The 23,831-nt window shown below is 39.9% G+C and overlaps 1 long non-coding RNA gene across 1 annotated transcript in view; it reads right to left on the bottom strand.

Annotated features, from left to right (window-relative positions):
• The window catches only part of LOC148145327 (uncharacterized), a 283,805-nt gene that overhangs the window by 166,440 nt on the left and 93,534 nt on the right, over positions 1-23,831 (bottom strand). Inside the window, exon 2 of the long non-coding RNA XR_015761423.1 lies at positions 23,569-23,672. This is a non-coding gene — a long non-coding RNA (uncharacterized LOC148145327). The remainder of the gene's footprint in view (positions 1-23,568; positions 23,673-23,831) is intronic.

The following is a 23,831-nucleotide window of genomic DNA, read 5'->3' as shown; positions in this document are numbered from 1 at the left end:
TTATCCGGAAGAAGCTCCCTTTCAAAATCCTAAATCAGATAAAAGACGAATCTGGACGATATATTCTGATTAAAGCTCTTATAAATGGAGAGGAATGTGGGATTTTAAATCTGTATTGTCCCCCGGCACATCCTTTTAAATTTATAATGGAAGCCTTCTCCAAATTCATGGCTCTCGGTGCTCGTCATACAATTATAGGGGGAGATTTTAATTGTATTACGGACATGGAAATAGATAGGATTCACAAGAGTACTGCAGGAGTATCCCCCAGATCCAGACAATTGGTGGATTTGAACAAAGAATTAGGACTTGTAGATGTATGAAGATGCCTTCATCCACAGTGCAGAGATTTTTCTTTTACTCCAATCCACATAAATATCACACCAGAATTGGTATGTTTTTTGCCCCTTCGATTTTTTAAAATTCCATATCATCCTGTAAAGTAGGTAGTATAACAATTTCCAATCACGCTGCTGTATATATGGAAATCAAGGCGAGGAACAATGAGACATCCCCCCGGCATTGGCGTATGGACTCCATCCTGATGAAAGACAATAAATTTGTAAAGTACTTCTCTCAAGAATTTAAAACTGTTTTAGAAATTAATTCAGGTACGGCTAGCAACCCATCAATGATGTGGGAGACCATCAAAGCTTACGCGTGAGGTTTGATCATCTCATACACAGCAACCCAGAAAAAATTAAAGGGAGAACAACAGTGTCTGCTCGAAGCTCGCTTAAAAGCGGCTGAAATAGCATACGCTGACAGACCTTCTATTATCAAATTACAAAGGATTACAGCCCTTAGGACAGCTCTGAACAGCACGCTTACCCAAACGGCTAAGAGGAAAATATTATTTGCAAAACAAAGGTTATATGAATTTGGTGATAAACCTGGTAGATACTTAGCATTTCTCGCAAAGAAAAAAACGAGCCCTCAAACTATCACGCCTATCAAGGAAAGTGTGGGTACTCTGACTCATGATCATAAAAGGATTCACGCAATCTTTAGAAAATTTTATTCTGATTTATATAAATCGCAGGATTGCGAAGATAGAGCTAGGAGAATGCAGTCATTTTTTAAAAACTTGACCTTTCTGGACCTAACTCCGGTACAGATATCGGTCCTGAATTTTCCCTTAACAAGCCAAGAAATACTTGACGCAATCAGGCAACTTCAGAGCGGTAAGGCACCTGACCCAGATGGCTTTCAAGCTGAATTCTATAAAGAATTTACGGGAATATTGGCAGGTCCACTTATGGACATGTATAACTACTCATATAGTCAGGGCTGTCTCCCGCCTTCGCTGAAAGGAGCGAATATCTCTCTTATTCTCAAAAAAGGAAAGGACCCAGAAGATTGCGCATCATGCAGACCAATATCCTTGCTAAATGTAGATTTTAAAATCCTTTTGAAAACGTTAGCATTGAGGCTAGAAAGGGTATAGCCGTACATCATAAAGGAGGATCAGACGGAGTTTATAAAGGGCTGTAGATCATCCAATAATGTTAGAAGGGTTTTGAATGTGATTCAAGCCTGCCATCAGGGAAAGATACCAGGAGTAGTAGTCTCATTAGACGCGGAAAAGGCATTCGACAGGATTGAATGGTCATATCTGTTTGCCAAATGGGTCTCAACACTGTATAATGATCCCAAAGCAGTTGTGATTACCAACGGACTAGGCTCAGATACTTCAGTGTGGGTAGGGGCTGCCGTCAGGGATGTACTCTTTCAGCATTGCTATTTACGCTATTAATCGAGTCACTAGCAGAAGCTATACGGGCTGACCCGAATATAACGTCCCCGAGCGTTGGAACAGGTAAACATAAATTACCCTTTATGCAGATGATGTTCTCCTCTTCCTCAGTAATCCTTTGATGTCTGTGCCTCACTTAATCCAAGTTATTAATACATTTAGTGCATTCTCAGGCTAAAAAAATAATTTTTCAAAATCGGAGACTATGCCAATGGGCAGCCTCGCTCCCACCTATCGGACGGATCCCACTTTCCCTTTCAGTCTCCCTGGAGGGTTTCTTATATTTAGGCATTTTATCACCCCAGTATTTGGCCAGCTATATGAGGCTAACTTTGTGCATTTACTGGAGAGGACAAGGCAGGACCTCCAGCGATGGGGAGGCCTTCCAATTTCCTGGTTGGGTAGAATAGCACTAATTAAAATGAATGTCCGTCTCCTATACCCTATGAGAATGCTTCTGGTGATGCTGCCGAGGTTGGGACTATGCAAATTGTATGGCTGGCTGGGCTCCTTCATCTGGAATCATAGACAGCCCCTCATTAAGCTGATGAAGCTACAGCTTCCACAGACAGGCAAGGGGAGGACTGGATTTTCCAGATTTTAGGAAATATCAGTCCCCTATTAAGCTACATAGCCAATTGGGTCTTGTCTGACCCGCAATCAATCTGGCTAGACATCGAGGCTTCTCAAGTAAAATGCCCACTTATTAACCTCTTATTTTCAAACAAGAGAAAAATCATCACGGATCACTGTAAAAACCCTGTAATTCTAAATACAATTAAAGCTTGGAATATAATGCAGCAAAATGAGGGCAATTCACATAAAGCATCCCCTTGTACTCCGATAGTGGGGGCATGGGGGTTTCAACCGGGGCTTACAGATGCCACATTCAAACTCTGGAGATCCAGGGGTATCTCCTGTTTAGGGGATCTGTTTAAGGAAGGGGTCCTGATGTCTTTTGAACAGCTGCATCAGAAATTTGGATTACTTAATGGTGATCTCTTTCGATACTTCCAAATTCGAGATTACATACAGAAGAAGACTACGCTATTAGATAGTCTTTATAAATCAGACAGAGAATGTAGAGTGTTATGGCCAATGGGGGTACCTTCAGTCAGCACTATTTATCATTTATTACATGATGAAGTATCGGAAGATATGGACAATCTGCTTAAAACATGGGATCAGGATTTGGGGCTGGAAATCTCTATACAAATGTGGAATGACATTTGGGAAAATGCCAGAAAAATCTCCATCTGCAACAGAACCCAGGCCATTCAGTTAAAGATACTTCACAGGGCCCATATAGCACCTGACCGACTGGCAAAATTTAAGGCAGGAGCCTCTCCAATGTGTCCCAAATGTAAAACAGAGGTGGACACTCTTGTACACTACTTATGGACCTGTCATAAGATCCATAAATATTGGACTAAAGTAGCAAATGCCCTGACAGAAATCGTGGGAACGGAAATTAGAGTGGATCCAGTATCTCTCCTTTTGGGTTTTTCGAGCTTACCCTCCCTGGATGTACACAGGAAGAGATTATTTTCCATTCTCTCTTTCTGTGCAAGGAAAAATATTTTGGTAAACTGGATGGCTGAGGGCCCTCCTGGACTTTCAAATTGGCACAGATTAATCATGGAATATATTGCCGTTGACTTCCTTACAAACATAGTGCACCAAAAAACCGAATTATTCAATAAAATATAGCAGCCCTTCTTGAATTACATAGATACAGATATTTTGGCCATTATATCAAGGCCATTTTATCTAATTGAGACAACGACCCTGGCTGGTCCGGGGCCCTTGGGAGAGGAATCCTGCACGAATATGGGTTTTGTTACGATCTGATTCCGAGCATGTACTTTACTACTCAATTTCTGTGTTATCTGTCGCTTTTTCTTTTCTTGAGTAATGTAAGAGATTTAATCATACATTCTGGTTAGTTGTAGGTTAGATTAGTAGTTAGTTAAGTTTTGTCTTTTTTTCTCTCGGTATCTCTTCTTTTATTTGATAGATTTTGGCTATTATTTATTTAAGATTTAATTGTATATCAATGTTTATACTTGTTTTTTTTAAATTTGTAAACTTGTAAAAACATGTTAAATTTTCAATAAAAATATCTATATAAAAAAAAAAGAGTATTGGGAGCAATTTTGGGTCCCATACCACAGGAAGGACGTACTGGCCCTGGGGTGGGTCCAGAGGAGGTTCACAAGAATGATGCCAGAAATGAAAGGCTTAACTCATGAGGAACGTTTGAAGATTCTGGGACTATACTCGATGGTGTTTCAAATGATTGGGGGCACCAGCCTATTCAACCTCTCCCTATAGCTCATATCCTTTAACCCTGGCAACATCCTTGTGAATCTTTTCTGAACCCTTTCAAGTTTGACAGCATCATTCCAATAGGAAGAAGACCAGAACTGCACACAATATTTCAACAGTGGCCTAACCAATGTTCAATTTAGAACAGAGATAAGGAGAAACTTCTTTAGCCAAACACTGGTGAATCTGTGGAATTTATTGCTACAGGAGGCTGTGAAGGCCAGGAGATTGAATATATTTAAGACAGGGTTAGACAGGTTCTTGATTGTCAAGGGGATCAAAGGTTATGGAGAGAAAGTGGGAGAATGGGGTTGAAAAGATGTATCAGCCATGATTGAATGGCAGAGCAGATTCAATGGGCCAAATGGCCTAATTTCTGCTTCTACCTCTTATGGTCTTATTATCTAAAAGATGTTTCGAAATATGCCTTTTAACAAAGAGAAAAATCTCCTGTTTGGCCTCATTCACCACAATGACTGGTGTAGCCACAACATGAAGGAGGGAGTGGAAATGCATCCAGAACATTTTTTAAAGTGAACACTGTATATAAAAGACCCTCCCAGAAAGGGGTCAATCTTGGATTTAACTTTGACTAATGAAGCTGATCAAGTGGTTGAACTATCTTTGGGGCAAACAGTGATTGTAACTCTATTAGATTCAAGATTGTTATGGAAAGGACAATCAAAGTTCTCAACTGGGGGATGGCTGATATTCATAAGATCAGAGATGGTTTGGCCAGAGTTGACTGGAACTGATGTTTTTAAGTAAATCTATATCACAGCAATAAGATATGTTCAATAAAATAATAGGAAGAGTACATGGCCAATATATTCCAATAAAGACAAAGGTAGGAACAATAAAATCCAGCAAATTTTGGATGTCAAGTGATAAACAGGATTGAATAAAGAGAAAAAGGTGGACTTATGGCAAATACTAAGAGCTCAGAACAGCAAAAAATCCTGGAGGAGTGCAGAATATGTCAGGAGAAACTTAAAAAGGAAATTAGGAGAGCAAAAAAGGTATATGAAAGTATATTGGTTGATAAAGTAACGGAAATGTTATGCAATTTTAAAAGTATGTTAAGAGTAAAAGGATAACTAGGGAAAGAATAGGGCCCATTAAGGACCACAGTGGTAATTTGTGCTTGAAGCTGAAGGACATAGGTAGGGTTCTAAATTCATACTTTGCAATGGTGCTTACTAATGAGAGGGTTGATATGGATAAAGAAATCAGAATGCATGACTGCGGTTTAGATAGAGAGGAGATTCTGAATGTTCTGTCAGGCTTAAAGTAGGTAAATCTTCAGGGCAGGATGAAATGTATCTCAGGCTGTTGAATAAGGCAAGGAAGGAAATAGCAGGGACACTGGCAATAATTTTTGATTCCTCTCTGGCCACAGGAGAGGTACCAGAGAACTGGAGGGCAGCCAATATTTTTGCTTTATTTACATAGGGAGCAAGGGATAAACCAGGAAAATGCAGGCAGGCAGTCTGACATCAGTGGTAGGGAAAGAACTGGAGGCAATTCTAAGGAACAGAATTAATATGCAACTCAGAGAAACAGGGATTAACCATAAACAGCTAGCATAGTTATGTTAAGGGGAGGTCACATCTGACCAACTCGATTGACATTTTTAAAGAGACAACCAAGTGTGTACATGAGGGTAATGTACTCCACATGGTCTACTTAGACTTCAGCAAAGCTTTTGATACGGTCCTGCATGGGAGACTGATAGAGAAGACAGGTGTCCTTCGGATCCAAGCAAATTTGGCTAAATAGATCCAGAATTGGCAGAGTGGCTGGAAGCAGAGGGTGATAATTGAGGGGTGTTTTTAATGACAGGACATCTGTGTCCAGTGTAGTCTCACATGGATCAATGTCGGGACCCTTGCTGTTTGCTATATGTAAATGATTTAGACTTGAATGTAGGAGAGTTGATCAGTAAGTTCGCGGATTATATGAAATTTGGTGGGGTGGTAAATAGTGAGGAGGATAACCTTAGTTTACAGAAGGTTATAGATGGGCAGGTCCCATGGGCTGAGCATTGGCAAATGGAATTCAGTCTGGATGAGTGTGAGGTGATGTGCTGTGCAGGACAAATAACACAAAGGAATTCATGATGAATGTAGGACCATGGGAGGCACAAGGATCAGAAGGACCTTAATGTACTTGTCCATTAGTCCCATAAAGCAGCGTGAAAGGTAGACAAAGTGGTTAAGACAACATATGGGATACTTGCCTTGAAGCATTCCATTTAAGGGCAGGGAGATTCTTCTGGAACTGAATGAAAAATGTGTTGAGCTGTGCCTAGAGTATTGGGTGCAATTCTGGAATCCACATGATAGAAGAGGTGGGATTGCACTGGAAAGGGTTCGGAGAAGGTTTACCAGGATGTTGCCTGAGCAAAAAGGGGTAAAAATAATGACTGCAGATGCTGGAAACCAGATTCTGGATTAGTGGTGCTGGAAGAGCACAGCAGTTCAGGCAGCATCCAAGGAGCTTCGAAATCGACGTTTCGGGCAAAAGCCCTTCATCAGGAATAAAGGTCTCACAACATGGTTGAAGAGCTTCAGGACAGAGGAAATGACCTGGGAGTTGCAGTGGGAGAGGGACTCCCTGAGATTCTTGTAGAGAGAGGAGGAAAACTTCTTCAAGGCAGGCATCCTTGCAAGAGGATTCGCAGTAGGGTAAAATCAACAAGGTAAAAACAATGACTGCAGATGCTGGAAACCAGATTCTGGATTAGTGGTGCTGGAAGAGCACAGCAGTTCAGGCAGCATCCAAGGAGCTTCGAAATCAGATGAAGGGCTTTTGCCTGAAATGTCGATTTTGAAGCTCCTTGGATGCTGCCTGAACTGCTGTGCTCTTCCAGCACCACTAATCCAGAATCTGGTGCCTGAGCTGGAGAGGTTTAGTTATGAAGAGAGATTGGACAGACTGCGGTTGTTGGCCTTGGAATGGAAGACACTGAGAAGGGACATGATTGAGATATCCAAAATTATGAGGGGGACAGATAGGGTAGACAGGAAGGAACTTGTCCTCTTGGTGGAGAGATCAATGACCAGAGCATAGATTTAAGGTAAGCTGCAAGAGGTATTAAGCGTTTATCAAAACAGGGTAATTGCATATAGATACATATATGTTTATATTTCTCAGTTTCTGACGCTGATGAAAAAGGAATACGGTTGTAAAGAAATCCTCGTACTAAAATGGCAGTAAGGAGAGACATATTTCAAAGAATTTCAGAACTCTCTCAGTTTAATGTACTTTATACTGATAATATTATTTGGCTTCTTTTTTTTTTGAACATTTCATTTCGATCTTTCAGCAATTAAACCATCCAGAAAAAATCCAGGTCAAGTAGAAATGTTAGAGCAAGACCAAATTCCTTTACTATTTCCTGTTCAATCTTTGCATTCATGTGGGGTTTGCAAGTACTGCTGATTTCACTCCACAAACTCTTTGTGACCAAAAATCTTCAGTCCAATACCAAGTGCTATTTGGTTGTTTTGTAACAAGTATCATTGCAGAGTGGGTTTCTTTTTAGCAAACTCTCCAGCTATTTCAAAAGTAAATCCAAATGTCCTATTTATATTGATCAGCACTGCTGCCTCACAGGGCCAGGGACCCAGGTTCGATTCCAGCCTTGGGTGACTGTCTGTGTGGAGTTTGCACATTCCCCAAGTGGGTTTCCTCCGGGTGCTCCGGTTTCCTCCTACAATCCAAAGATGTGCAGGTAAGTTGAATTGGCCATGCTAAATTGCCCATAATGTTCAGGGATGTATAGGTTAGGTGCATGGGTTTGGATGGGATATTCTTCAGAGGGTTGGTGTGGACTTGTTAGGCTGCAGGGCCTATTTCCACACTATAGGGATTCTATTTTATTCTATAAGAATGTAATTGTGCTAAAATTGTTGTCTAACTTGATTTGAAATATTTATACTTCCAATGAAAATATTGAACTCACTCATCCTCACTGCATAACAAAGTCATCAAAAGCAGAAAATTATAGAGGCATTACATCACCACTGGATGGTGTTATTCAGCCCATTGAGATTACGTTAGCTCTCTGCAGATCAATTCAATCAAACTGAGCCCCCTCAAGGCACTACAAGTTTCTTTCACTTAATTGCTGATCCAATTTTCTTTTGAAATCATTGATTTCTCTGGTTCCACAGATCTTGTCACTGTGCATGTTCAAGGTCATTACCAGTCGCTGTGTCAAGAGGATCTTTCCCACATTCACCATGTCTTTCTTGGCCAAACCTTACATTGGTGTCCCCTTGTTCTTGTACTATCAATGATTCCTTTCTACTCTCTCCAACTCTTTTCTCCAGTACAGTGACCAAAGCTTACTTTACACCCCATGCAAAATAACAAGGGAGAAACTGTTTAAATTCTGGAAAACAGACAATTATGGAGATTTGCTACATAATTATTAGTTGTCAATAACCTCTCTTTTGTTTTAGAAAAGTGTACTCATTTTCATCTTTTCTTTTTGTTACCAAACTCAACATGATTTCTTTAAGCCATTGAAAATGACTGCTCATTCCTGCTGTCAGAGAAACCAGGTTTGTGCTGTTGATTCCGTGCCAAAAATTACATTTGTAAATGCACAGCCTGTGTTTTATAGTTTTTAAAATAGGAATATGACACTCAGGGACAACACAAATAATGGTGCAAAGACTGCAGGAGACTTCACATTACAGTTCCTGAGTTGAGATGCTGGGTGATTGTTCCTCTGAGTCTTCACTATGCTCCTTACAATGCGTCACTTTTTAAGGTCAGTTAAAGGTCCATTATGTCATGTCCTCCATAATATCTCTCTGGTTTTACAGCTAAAATACATCGGCATTCAGAGACAGAAGTTAGGTTTTCCATGCTGTTTGCTGAAGCACAACTTGCAAACACATCATAGAATCCCTGGTGAGGCAGCATTCCTCTGTGGCACCCCACTCACATTATCCTCCACTCAGCCATGGTGGGTATTCTCATCACTGCCAAGACGACCCAGGAATCCTAACACACGCACTATTTTTAAACATTCAGACTTGCACCAGGTCAAGCAATGCCAGCCAATAGCTGCCCTTCATCATTCCTGTAATGGGAGGTGATATGGACCAGACCAGACCCAGGCTGCTCAAAGTATTTTAAGAAAATGGCCGAGACCCTAGCTTTTTCTTATTTTAAAGGCAAATATAAAGTGCTGTGTTCTAGGTGCAATTCAATTAGTCAAACTACTTGGCGTTAAGTGAAACACAATTTACTCAAGCACTATAGTTAAAATACAACACAAGAAAAAAGAACTTAGAATAAGTCTGTTGGAAAACTTAACAGAATAATAGATACAGTAACTGTTGCTAATTAATTGTTTCAATATCTTGGCATCCCATAAACATACCCTTGGCAAAAAGGGAAATTGAGATCTTCTCACATGTAATGTCTGCAGTAAGAGAAACCCCAGCTTCCAGCTGTAACCAAGAGAGGGAGAAAATAGCTTCTACTTCATCAAAACTCCAGCAGCCATATCTAAAAGCTAAAAAAAATGGAGATCCTGGTGTGTGGGAGCCGGCCACACACATCCAGGCTGCTTCTATTACTCCAACTTTTAAAAAGACCCCAAGGCCTCACAAGTTATTTATGTTACTACAGACTGCTTAACACCTCTCATTCAATCTTTCTCTTTAAAAAAAAACCAGGACAACATACACCTCTTAAAGCCAGAGCATCGTCACAGAGGGGAATGAGAAACAGATGCTTCTGAGGCACACAAGCTGCATGGCTAACATTCATTGCAAGTACAAGAGTACATTTATTGCTATTTAAGAACCACACAACACAGGTTACCCTATCTTAAAATCCTCTTGAAGGGAGTGCTGCTCTTTCCCTTACACACCATCTAATCTGACATTTTCTCATTGATCAACGTGGGAGCATCACGTACATGGAAGCCTTCAAATGGTTAAAAACATTCTCTCTTATTCAGCAAAAGCAAAGTATAAACAAACCTAAGCTGTATTTGCTACTTGGAAGAGACAGGAATGGTTTGTTTTTTGTTTAGAGTGAATGAGTGATTATGGCACCCAACTCATCGCTACTGGAACTGGGTGCCAGTTAAACTGTGTCAAGCTTGTTGCTACAACACTGCAGCTGTAGCACTCTGTCATGCAAAAAGTAAAGTTCCTCCTGCTCAATGTACTCACCTTCCCCCTCAGAAGACTATTTCTGCTCTCCCAGAGACCATCAAATTCCTCTTTTACCTGCTCCACTTATGTGGAGGACTCAGGAAATTCTGTGTTTCTTTGGACACATTCTGTCCTGCGTGTCCAAAGAAATGCAAAAAGTTAGGGCAGAGATCATGTGAGTAAGCGAGTAAGGGCAAAGTTAGTCCTAAGAAAGCAAACGAGGAGTGCTGAGATGCATCCTGATCCAATGCATGAGATAAACCAATCAACCATTTGTTGCTGGCCAAATCTCACTTTGTAAATACTCCGTGGTACCTGCTTGTCTGCATTTAAACCACACGCCCCCATCCTGTTAAACAAACAACTTGCAATAAGTGCTGGTAGCTTGTTTTCAAAAGGTGCAGAAATCTTTTCAATAATTCTTGATTTTAAAAATAGTCATTTTCCCTTTGCAATCCACAATCAAAAATACAGAAAAATAAGACTTAGCACTGAATCTAAGTGTTACCATAGTTTTTCATATTTAACACAAACAACTTTATGCTTCCAAGCCACATTGGTATTATAAAGAATGTTACATTTTTTAAAACTCCTTATATAATCCCAGTAGAATTACTTTGTCACCAATTGTAAAGTGATATTCCTGTGAACTACAGTAAAGATACTGTAATTGTGAACATCTTGAAGTTGACACTACTAACAGCACAACATAAACACTCACAATGTGCATGGTCAGTCCAAGTAAACTCAAAACTGAATACAGGCAGTTCATAAACTCACTGGCACATATCAAAATAAACATCCAGCTGTTAATGTAGTAGTTATCTACAACTGCACTTTACTCTGTCATTTGATACCTGTATTTAGATTACTATATTGTGATCTCTTCTAATTAACCATTGTCCTTTTGATGCAAATCTAGATGACATTATGTATCAATAATGGATTAAAATACATTTCTTATTAGAAACTTTCCAGTCTCTTTTTCATCAAACTTGATTGCTTGCTAACAATGCTGTCCACAGTATAACTACAGTAAGCCACCTGCACCAATCTCATCAGCTGCAATCAAAAAGAAACTAATAATCTTCATAGTGACAAAGACATTTCAAATACTCTTTAAAAAAAAGAGATCCTGGCAACAGTCAAGCAGCCTTTGGATTACTCCGTCCTATCAAAGCAGTATTTTGCAAAATCACTGTTATCTTCCAAACAATAATCTTGCATCATGCATGAATTTACACAATGTTGTGAACATGAAAAGCCATGTAGGCAAACATTAGTGAAACTTTCGAAGCCCAACAAATGCATGGTCTCTGGAGTGAATTGAGAGTTTCAATGACTGCCCACCTTGTCAAAGCTAGAATGTGACTGTCAAACCAGAGTAAAAATTTACCATCTTTAAATGGCTACCACTTCTATACATTTTCACAGTCGCAAAAGATCATACACATCATACAAAATGCTGCTACAAATCTGCTTTACCACCATATCCATTTCAAGTATACTTTATCCCAGATTATGCAATTTACAATTATGCATTGTATCCATTATTCCACCCAGTAACAACTATATTCTGAGACAAAACCAGAACCATTGAAAATTGTTAAAACAAATCCAGTCAGAAAACTACAACAACAAGAGCAAACATTCACAAAAATACCCCTACAAATTGAAGCTTATTTGGAATCAAACTTAATTTGTTTTGACACAACAAAAAAAGGTTTTTCCAGCCAACTATTAACAAGAAGTCTCGTGCATATTCTCCTTTTATAAAGGTTTCTGCCAGATGTGTTACATTCAAAATTTCAAACAGAATCTGTCCCTTTTATCTGTCTTCAAATTTCACAACCTGCTGGGTGCAACTTCATTTCAAAAACATCCACATAAGAAAAGCAACACAAACCTTGCCAGGTCATTTCAAATGTGAGAAATATATCTATTTAAGTCAGATCCCTCAGCTCTCAGATATAACAACGCTTCCTGTAATTGTTCAAGTTGTACAATGTGATTGCTACGCATTTTCTGTGTAACAATTTTCACACAAATGGGGCATTCAAATATTGCAGCATATCTTATTTTGATAAAGATTGGATGACAAAATGCAACTGTTTCTTTGTTTATGAGAGACAATTTTATTGTTTTAGTTGACCGTTCTCCCACTAACTTCTTCCATGCTTTTCTTTATATGAAAATCTTACAAGTTTTTAGATCTTAAGGAATAAGATAAATGATATTCTTAAGCACACCAAAACTCAATGGGCCTCCTGGCTGTTTCACAATCCCTGATTGTAACAATCTGAAAGGGTTAATGCTAAGGAATGCATTAAATACTACCCAAAACGAACAGTGTTCGGCCTCAAATGACTAAGTCCTAACAAAGTCTTAATAACAATGACAATCATTCCGATATAACTTGTACCCTCCTGCTTTCGTGCAATAAACTACATCTCATTTAAGATAAGAGCATCTTCTCCCTCAAACATGCAGTATTCTTTCTTGACTGCCCTAACTAGATCAAGCAGGCCCTGTAGATCCTTACCAGTAAAGAGTGTAGTACAGAAAGTCTACCAGAGGGATCTTACACCATGATAAGCTGTGATGAAGATACATCATAGAATATGTTGCGAGAGATGGACATCACCTTGTCACACAAGATAGAGAAATCTTCAGCTATAGCTTAGGAAGGTTGCAATGGACAGCAGCTGAACTTTCAAGCTCCCAGGAGCTTGAAACCCATTGTAAGATTCAACAAGACAGAATCAGGTGGCACAATGGCTCAGTGTTTAGCTCTGCTGCCTCACAGCACCAGAGACATGAGTTCCATTCCATCCTTGCTCGACTGTGTAAAGTTTGCACATTCTCCCCATGTCTGTGTAAAGTTTGCAGATTCTCTCTGTATGGGCTCTTGGATTTCTCCCACCATCCAAGGATGTGCAGGTTAGGGTGGATTAGCCATGCTAAATTGCCCATAGTGTCCAGGGTTGTGTAGGCTAAGGTGAATTAGCCATGAAAAACGCAGGATTACAGGTATAGGGTAGGGGCCAGGTCTGGGTGAGATATTCTTTGGAGGGTAGGAGTGGACTTGATGGACCAAATGGCCTGCTTCCATACTTTAGGGATTCTATGAATCCACAGATTGTCATTTAAAGTATTTTGAATCTGGCAAGAAACACATAATACTAAGAGTGAACTCAGAATTTCTTGGAGCTGGAACTCCAGTTATAACTAAATGCTTGCAGATTGCATTGAATGCTGATGATCTATAACAGCAGTAACAACAATATCTTTAATCAACTAAGAATACAACAAGGCAACAAAATGAGTTTAGTACAAGGAGATCAATGTCTAAATAATCATTCTCCAATTCAACAAAATAATCAACCACTTCAAACACCAAACACAATCAGCCAATGTATCCAAATTCACTGGCTCTGATCCTTTCATGAGGTAAATGCAAGCTATCAGATCCATTTGATCTATCAGCAAATTGGTAAATGTGGAAAGCACAATTATTAATATTTTAAACACCTTAAGCATTGGACACCAAATCAAATGCAGAACAGGTTGGACCATTTCCTTACTACATGTGTCGGACAGACAATAGACCAAAGAGAAACAAATTACATTTGATAACCTTGTCATAGTTTTTTCATTAACATTTCACTTGAAGAATAGATAAGACATGGCAAAATCATGCTTCAATATAAGGTATCAACTTCCAGTGGAGACGAGAGGTCGCATCATTGATGATCTGTATGTACTGTTTGAACCATTCAACTGTGGAAACTTATAACAAGAACTAATTTGCAACATAACTGTCATTGATCCATTAGGTAAATTGGTCGCTGAGCTTCTTCAATCTAATTCTAAAATAAGCAGTCTAAATAGCAGTGGATACAAAATCTGGAAAATTGTTCAGGAAGCATTGAGCATCTAAAGTTCCATTTGATGTAGAACATTCTACAGAGACTATTGACTTCTTCAATACAGTAATGCAGAGGAGACATGCCTTTAATCTGGAAAATATACCGCATGTGACAAAATCAACATTGAAATCCGAATCAATTTGTTGCTGCAGTATCACGTCACCGGCATGGTTCAAAAACCCCATATCAGCAAACACAAAACTCTCCAGCATTTATTGGAGGAAAAGAGATCCCTGCTCAGATATGTGCGACAGTCTAAAGAACTAACTCATCACCGAGCTAACAAATATGTTCATGCCTTGCAGCAAGTCCTGAAGGACAGGTCAGTACTAAAACTGAACAAGTTTCCATACATGAGGAACCACTACCTTTGAATGAGCGGCATTACTGTTTTCACAGAGATGTTATGCTATCACCAGATCCGAACGCTGCTGACAGAGAAGAAGAAACAAGCTAACTTCTCCTTACATTCCTGCAGATGGAAAATTGCAAGACCCTTCAGCACCTACTGCCTATTCAGGTCCAGTCACTAGATTGATTAAGCCTCTGATCTGACAGAAGCAACAGAGAAAAATAAAGCTCACTGGGCTTACCTCATGTGTTTCAATACAATGTCATTGATGTTCCCTCTCCACCTATGAATATAGATGGATCAAGTTAAAGACTTGGGAAAGGATGTGAAACGTAATGAAATATAGCATAAAAATTAAGATTATTTATATATGTTAATCAATGAGAGAGGGAACCTTGGGAGGAACATTGTATAAGGGCTTTAAGTTCCTGGAACAACATTGTGATGATGTCATGGAGCTGTTCCCCACTAGGCACTAGCAGCACAGTATGGATGAAATTAGTTAGATAGACTTTTGTGAGATTGCTAAAGAGAGCACTTGCAGAGAAAAGTTTTGAATAATATTAATTTGCATCCTGGTATGTCTCAGATTCACATATGGAGTTGTATTTAGTATTAATATGCAAACAATCAGATTTCTAAAGAAGCCTAAGCTTGAAGACAGTTCTTGATTTTGCCTTTTCCTTGATGATTCTGTCTTGAACCTAAACTCTCAGATGTGAGCATAAAACAATATGATAAAAGAATTATGAGGCACCGTTTAAGAGATAAGGGTTCTCTTATTTAAGATGGTGATGAGGAGAAATCATTTCTCTCAAAAGGTAAAAGGAAGGATTTAAAGAGAGAGTTAAGAAGAGCAAAGATAGGACACGAGCAGTCTTTAGCAAACAGAATAAAGAAGAACCCTAAAGCTTTCTATAGGTATGTGAAGAATAAAAGGATGATTAAGGTAGGAATAGGGCCAGTCAAAGACAGAAGTGGGAAGTTGAGTGTGGACCCTGTAGAGATTGGAGAGATGCTAAATGAACATTTCTCATCAGTGTTCACTCAGAAAAAGGAGAATATTGTAGAGGAAAGAATGAGGTAAGAGATATTGGACAAGAAAGGATCAAGGTTAGTTACGCACAGGTGTTATCAATTCTAGAAGGAATGAAAGTAGACAAGTCCCCTGAGCCGGATGGGATTTATCTGAGGATTCTCTGGGAAACTAGGAAGGCGATAGCAGAGCCTTTGGCTTTGATATTTGAGTCATCATTGTCTACAGGTTTAGTACCTGAGGACTAGAGAATTGCAAATGTTGTGCCCTTGTTCAAGAAGGGCAGCAGAGATGACCCAGGTAATTATAGACCAGTGAGCCTTACTTTTGTTGTAGGAAAGGTTTTGGAAAGGCTTATTAGAGATAAGATTTATAATCATCAAGCAAACAACAATTTGATTTCAGATAGTCAACATGGTTTCATCAAGGGTAGGTCGTGTCTCACAAATCTCATTGAGTTTTTTGAGAAGATGACCAAGCATGTAGATGAGGTTGGGCAGTTGACGTGGTATACATGGACTTCAGTAAAGCCTTTGATAAGGTTCCACATGGCAGGCTGATGGAGAAAATGCAGAGGCATGGAATTGAGGGTGATTTAGCAGTTTGGATTAGAAACTGGCTTTCTGAAAGAAGGCAGCGAGTGGTGGTTGATGGAACATATTCCGTGTGGATTCCAGTTACTAGTGGTGTGCCACAAGGATCTGTTTTGGGACCACTGTTGTTTGTCATTTTTATAAATGACTTAGACGCAGGCATAGGTGGATGGATTAGTAAATTTGCAGATGACACTAAAGGCGGTGGAGTAGTGGACAGTTTGGAAGAATATTACAGGTTGCAGGGGGACTTGGATAAACTGCAGAATTGGGCTGAGATGTGGAAAATGGAGTTCAATGCAGCTAAATGTAAGGTGATGCACTTTGGGAAGAATAACAGGAAGGCAGAGTATGGGGTCAATGGAAAGATTCTTGGTAGAGTGGATGTGCAGAGGGATCTTGGAGTTCATGTGCATAGATCCCTGAAAGTTGCCACCCAGGTGGATAGTGCTGTTAAGAAGGCATACAGTGTGTTAGGTTTCATTGGTAGAGGGATTGTGTCCCGGAACCGCAATATCATGCTGCAGCTATACAAAACGCTGGTGCGGCCACACTTGGAATATTGTGTACAGTTCTGGTCGCCCCATTACAGGAAGGATATGGAAGCATTGGAAAAGGTGCAGAGGAGATTTACCAGGATGTTGCCTGGTCTGGAGGTAAGGTCTTATGAGGAAAGGCTGAGAGACTTGGGTCTGTTCTCATTGGAAAGAAGGCGGCTAATAGGGGATTTGATGGAGACATACAAGATGATTAGAGGATTAGATAGGGTAGACAGGGAAAGACTTTTTCCTAGGATGATGACGTCAGCTTGTACGAGAGGGCATAACTACAAATTGAGGCGTAATAGATTTCAGACAGATGTCAGAGGCAGGTTCTTTACACAGAGAGTGGTAAGGGCGTGGAATGCCCTACCTGGTAATGTAGTCAACTCAGCCACATTAGGGAGATTAACAATCCTTAGTTAAGCACATGGATGATTTTGGGATAGTGTAGGGGGACGAGCTGAGAATAGTTCACAGGTCGGTGCAATATCGAGGGCCAAAGGGCCTGTTCTGTGCTGTATTGTTCTATGTTCTATGTCACAAGTCTGATGAACTCTGTTCCCTAAAGAGTGGTGGAGGCAGAGTCTTTAGTATCTTTAATGAAAGGTGGATAAATTCACATCTTAATAAGGGAGTCAAAGGATATCAGGGTAGGTGGGGATGTGGAATTAAGGCTACACTCAAATCAGCCATGAATTTATTGAATTGGTGGAGTAGCACTTCTGCTGCTAATGTTTCTAATATGTTTCTATGGTCATATCTATAACATTTCAAAACTAATGTGATATATTCCTTCAATAAATTAGATGTATGACAGCTCGCGACAGGGAACTTAGACTGTTCAGGGTCATGGTGCATTCCAAAAATGATGCCCCAGGTAGACGAACTATCAAGAATTTTGCATGAAATGTATTACAATGAAAAATCCTTTACTAATTCAAATTAAAATTGAAAGTGATGATATCACTTTTTTGCACCAATGATCAGTGACACTACGGGATACAAATAGAAAATACAAATACAAATCGTGCTACTTTCGGAAAAAGGAATTTTACAATAAACATTACAACATCACAAAACACTAAATCCTCTCTGTCTACCACTATTGTCCCACAAAATAACTGTTGGACCGAATGTGATACCTGGGCCGTAGAAAATATAACATACTTATTTTAAAAAAACAGGCCTAACTAAAGTCTAGGGCAGGCTCAGTGGAGCAAAGGAACAATGAAATTCAAACCAAGATATCGTCAACCATTTCCAATTGGTCTTCAACTTGAAGATCAAGTAGGAAAACTTCGCTGGGCTTGCTTTTCTTAATTCTTTAGGAACTTTCCATTTTCAAGGGATCTACGTGAAATGCAGAAACCACAAAAAAAAGACATTGGAGTAATGTTGCTGAACTCACTGGGAAGGAAACAAATGCATTAAAACAAAGAACTGCGGATAATAGAGATCTGAAACAAAAACAGAAACTGCTCGAGAAACACAGCAGGTCCAGCAGTATCTATGGGAAGAAAGCAGAAATAATGTTTCAACTCTGGTGACTCTTCGTCATAACTGTTAGCAGCTCGGAACAAGTGGTATTTGTGCTGAAGGTGAAGTTGGGGTGAGGGGTGGGGATTAGGGAGATGGGAGCAGGTATGAGGAAATGGAGCCCCGGAGACAGGGGTAGGTGAACAAGGAGATTATGGATAGCAAACCTGGATATAAGAAAATCTGATTAAGTGATAATAAGAAGTAAGAGTAGGAAAGAATTGGTGAGCTATATTGAATACAACCTACTTTGCAGAATACCCAGGTCTGTCTGCAAAAATAACTCTGAGCTTCCAGTTGCCGCCGCTTCAACCCATGACTGTGTTCCCACACCAATATCTCTGTCACAGGCCTGTTGCAGTGTTCCAATGAGCCTCAGCACAAACTCAAAAAACATTTCATTTTCTGCATGGATACTCTGCAGCCTCTCAGGTCCAACATCAAGCTAAATTTACAGCCTGATTCCATCCTTCCATAATTTTTAAACCCCACCCCCAACACCCAGTCCTGATATGAAATGGGTTGTTTTTAGCACAGTCACCCATTCTCATGTTCTCCTCAACCCAATATCACATGCTATGAGGAAGGGTTCTGAGGAAGGATCACCAGAACCAAAACGTTAACTCTGATTTCTCTCCACCGATGCTGCCAGACCTGCTGCTGAGCTTTTCCAGCAAATTCTGTTTACATATCACATTGTAGGGGTTGATTTCAGTACAACTCACTCATTTTCTCCTTCTCTTAGTTCTCATTAGCACTTATTCAGCTTTTCTCCTGTCCTGGCCTGCTATCCCAAATTTCCTTGTTTACTTTCTCCTTTCATATCTCTGTCTGTCTGGGCTTTGTCTTCATTGATCCACTCACCTCTCCCCATCAACACCCTCCACCCCCCAACCCAGCTAATCCATCTTCACTGCTTACAGTCCTGATGAAAGGTTACCAGACTCAAAACTTTAACTCTGCTTTCTTCCCACAGGTGCTGCCAGACCGACTGAGTTTCTCCAGCAATTTCTGCTTTTGTTTCAGAAAACCAATTAAATTGGCTTAGTATTGGTTTTACCCAATTGACCAAAGTATACACGCCATTGGATGCATGAGGCCTGGCTTCAAGTCCCACCTGCTCCAGAGATGTGTTGCAATATGTCTGAGCAGGTTGTTTAAAAATATATTCACAATACATTGGAGAAAAATTAGATGGTGTAAACCAGTTATCATCTGAGCCTATTTCACCATGGGCAAATTAGATTAAAATTGCCATAATAAAATTGTGTTCCTACTTCAGTATCATTTATAATGTAAGAGGCCACAATTTGTTTGCCAAAACCAACAGGGTGTGATGCCTAAGATAGTTTATGTACTTCGAACATTTCACATGTTACAATTCTAACAGCTGTTAGTGATCAGTACTTTGAAGAGGAACACAGCTGGCTTATACAAAATTGCTTCCCAACGTTTCTAAGTAGTTTAGTCAGTTCATGTTACTGCTGTCTTGCAGCATCACTGAAAGAAATATGCATTGATATCATGCTTTTTTTTTTCCAATTCACTTATGTATAACCTGTGAATAAATATTGTTCAATCAAGTAAAGGAGGAACTGGTTAGACATGGACACTGGTACAATTTCAATCAATAATGCAGCAAGTAATTTTTTCTACCAGGTTTACCTCCCACTCCCATAAGACCTAGCCAAGACTAGCAAGCTGACTTCCTGTGACCTATATTTGCATTTGATGTTTCAACATTTCTATGGCTCTTTAATGGATTTTAGTTATAAAAGATATCTTGATTTTAAAAATTTTTTGTTAAATGCAACATTAATATTGCTGGAGGTTCCATGAACTATAGGAATAAAGATATTACTGCATTCCATAAATAATGATAGATATTATGATATACATCATCTTATGTATCTTCACAGGATATATGAATAGTATGCGGAATCTCACCTTTCAGGCGGACCCTGGAACTTACTCTCAGGAGCATAACCTGGGTCATGGTCCACCTTCCACCAAATCTCCACTGCACCATAAGGATGAAAAATCACTGCCAACACATTTTCACAACTTTGATCTCCATGATCTCCCTAATAAATTGCTGAGTTTTAACTGCACTCATGAACGGGATAGTTGAAGGATGTCTGAAATCTGTTGTCATCCAGGATACTTCTCAAAGATGACCAATGCCTCATCACTATGACTTCTTTCCTCCTTATTATGACTGAAGAGACTGCTTAACTCTGACATGGTAGCTCTCAGTCTGACCCAACAGCTAGAATGACTTAATCGGATATGTGATCATTTAGAGAGCCTATGTATTTACTGATGTCCTTTTTATTCATTCACGAGATGAGGGCATCACTGGCTAGACCATCCCTAATTGCCCAGAGGGCAGTTAAGAGTAAACCACATTTCTGTGGGTCTGGAGTCACATGTAGGCGAGACCAGTTAAGGATGGCAGTTTCTTTCCCTGCAGGACATGAGTGAACCAGATGGGTTTTCGAACAGTCGGCAATGATTCATGGTCATCATTAGACTCCTAATTCCAGATGTTTGTTGAATTCAAATTCCACCATCTGTCATGGTGGGATTTGAACCCAGGTCCCCAGAACATGACCTGGGTCTCTGAATTAACAGTCCAGCAATGATAATACTAGGTCATTACCTCCCCATTATGAAGGCTTATGTGCAATGAACCTTCACCCATGCTGTCCAACTGCCTTAACCCTGTTTTTCAATCCTTGCCCTTCAACTACAGGGTATGCAGCGAATGTAGAGGGAGCCTGCACTGCAGGGGAGCCTGTTGACCTGGATGATGTAGGCAGTCAAGTGATTATGGTCCCAGTCATGCTGAGAGTGTCCTATTCAGTTACAGGCTCACACCCCCTCGAATGAATTAAATTGTGCCTTCAAGCTTTCTTTCTGTAATAAAGTAACTCCATCCTTTTGGGATACAGTTTCATTCTGTCTCCTCTAATTTATCTGCATTCACAGTTGAATCATTTAAGTAGTAGAGCTGAGGAGTGTGGACCTCAGGCAGGATGAAGGCTATGATGTGGCGGTGTGTATGGAACATCTGGAGTGTCCCAAAAGGAAACATCTGGGGTTGGGTGGAGGGGAGAAAACTGGGAGGAAGGAGGGTTACATGTGATTCCCTTTCTGTCATGGCCACTGGTCGCACCTCTTTGACAACAAGGGGCACCTTCGTCAAGGGAGAGGTCCCTCATTCCCTGCTCCCTTGCCACTAACATTAAGCCAATGGCTGAAACAATGGAATGTAGGTCTGTATTTTGCAGGACATCCCAAGTCAGTCACCAACATGAGAGCCAGCCAGATGCACACATACCAGAGCCAAGATGGTACTGCTAACATTGGTGCACTCCTCCAGACTTCAATCCAATTTAGCCTGTGTCTCACACACACAAGCCTGCTATTCCAGTAACAATCTGTACATTTGGAACAATGTTATCAATGGTCGACACCATGGATTCATTTACTGCCCTGGGGGCTGAACAGGAGTCTAGTTTCCAACTAGCTAACATCAGCGACCGTGGGCACTTCTTCCTCAACCAGCTGCCGAGATGTGTCAATGATGTGCTCACCAGTTGGAATATGGGGCTTGAACTTTCTGGAGCAGAATTGAAGGTGCTACCATATGAACCTCAGCTGAAATATTTCAAAATCTGCCACTTACTTATTTTTCTCTTCCTTTGATCTGTAGTTACGATTACATTAGATAATCTTCTTTGAATGAAGGTCTCTAAGGTTTCACTGCAGAAGTTGAGCACAACTTTATACTTTATTTCATACACTATGCTGTAAATTAGTTGAACATTCAAGTGCTGACATATATCCTGCATTATAAAAACTCATATGGTTTACTTCCCATTGTAACTTGCAAAACAAATGATCTGAAAATATTGAGATTAGATTACTTACAGTGTGGAAACAGGCCCTTCGGCCCAACAAGTCCACACCGACCTGCCGAAGCGCAACCCACCCATACCCCTACATTTACTCCTTATTTAACACTACGGGCAATTTAGTATAGCCAATTCACCTGACCTGCACATCTTTGGACTGTGGGAGGAAACCGGAGCACCCGGAGGAAACCCGTGCAGACACGGGGAGAATGTGCAAACTCCACACAGTCAGTCGCCTGAGGCGGGAATTGAACCCGGGTCTCTGGCGCTGTGAGGCAGCAGTGCTAACCACTGTGCCACCGAGCCGCCCAGCAAAAGAAAGTTTCTCAAATCCTTAACAATCATATTCAAGTTGTTTGGCACACAGTTTCAGAATTGAATACCACATTCACCCATATAAGTTACAGAAGGTTAGCTTTATGACTTTACTATGGCATATGTCAACGACAGCCTTTCAGTTGCCTTACAGACATTTCAACTTATTAACATGCATAGCTACACTTCTGGGTATTAAAAGCACCAAAACCTCTTCTTTCAACAAGACTGCAACAACTAATAATATACAGTCAAGAAGCTGCATGGCCTTCCTCAAGACATCCTTCCTTCCTCCTTTATAATCAATTACTGAGGAAAAACTTCCGAGATTTTCCCTTCCTCTTGCTCCACACGGATGGTTCTATAATTACCCTAGAGATTAAGACTCATAACTTCAGAAAGTATTAATTGCTCTGGTTAGGGCACTGAAGCCAACTTTGCTTTCTCCTTTTCTTCCTCTCTTCCCCCTCCTGAGCAGTTGTACCCTGTCCTAATATTCTCTGGACAGGTATTAGGTTTTATAGACAGATTAAGAGCAACACTTTGTATAAATTGAACAGTCTCATGGTACATGGGGATTTTTTTCTTTCATGTCAATCTCCAGTATTCTTTTTTCCAAAAGTCTGATCAAGTTAAAACATATCAAGTACAGCAAACAATGCTACCAGTACAATCTTAATGGAAAACCATTGGAAAAACATATTTGCAAGTTCTAAATAAAAAGTCACAAAATTTAGTTGAAGAAACTGGAATATGACTGAAAGACCAGTTTAAAATATGTTTCTCAGTCAAATTTTGCTGTTGAAAAGTTGTTGGTTTTCTTTCACTGTCTATTCTTAAAGCAAAGCAAAGGCTGATTCATACCTAACAATAGGCATAGGTGTGCCAATTGAATCCTCAATCCTTACATTTACAAAGTATTTATAGTCAGCTTTAAAATTGTTGGATTACAATACAAGATTCAAAAAGAAGAAGCTTGAATTCCAAGCTTCCATTCTATGTCATGCAACATATAATAGGTCATCTCACTCATCGGAAAGAAAATGCTGGTTAATATTTCATGTAATAAGACTTACCTTCAGATATGTCTTGCACCTAAAGTATAATTGACTGCATGGCAACTTTCAAAACCTTCATCTTCACTGACTTTCTTTTTGCAACAGGTACAGACACCAGTCTCCTAGAAAAGGGAAAGCAAATTACCTTAAGCTCATTTCAGGTCAAACGGACAGACTTGAATGTGAGGGAGTAGAAGCAGATGTAAAATATTACATTTGTTTCATATATGTAAATTGTGCACATTGATATTATAAACTAATTTACTTTTTATTTGATTATT

The sequence above is a fragment of the Chiloscyllium plagiosum genome, unplaced genomic scaffold (genome assembly GCF_037043375.1).
Source record: "Chiloscyllium plagiosum isolate Xiang-an unplaced genomic scaffold, Cpla_swu_hap1 HiC_scaffold_25, whole genome shotgun sequence".
NCBI classification, from domain to species: domain Eukaryota; kingdom Metazoa; phylum Chordata; class Chondrichthyes; order Orectolobiformes; family Hemiscylliidae; genus Chiloscyllium; species Chiloscyllium plagiosum.
The sequence above is the reverse complement of the archived record's forward strand: the minus strand, read 5'-3'. Positions and strand labels throughout refer to the sequence as shown.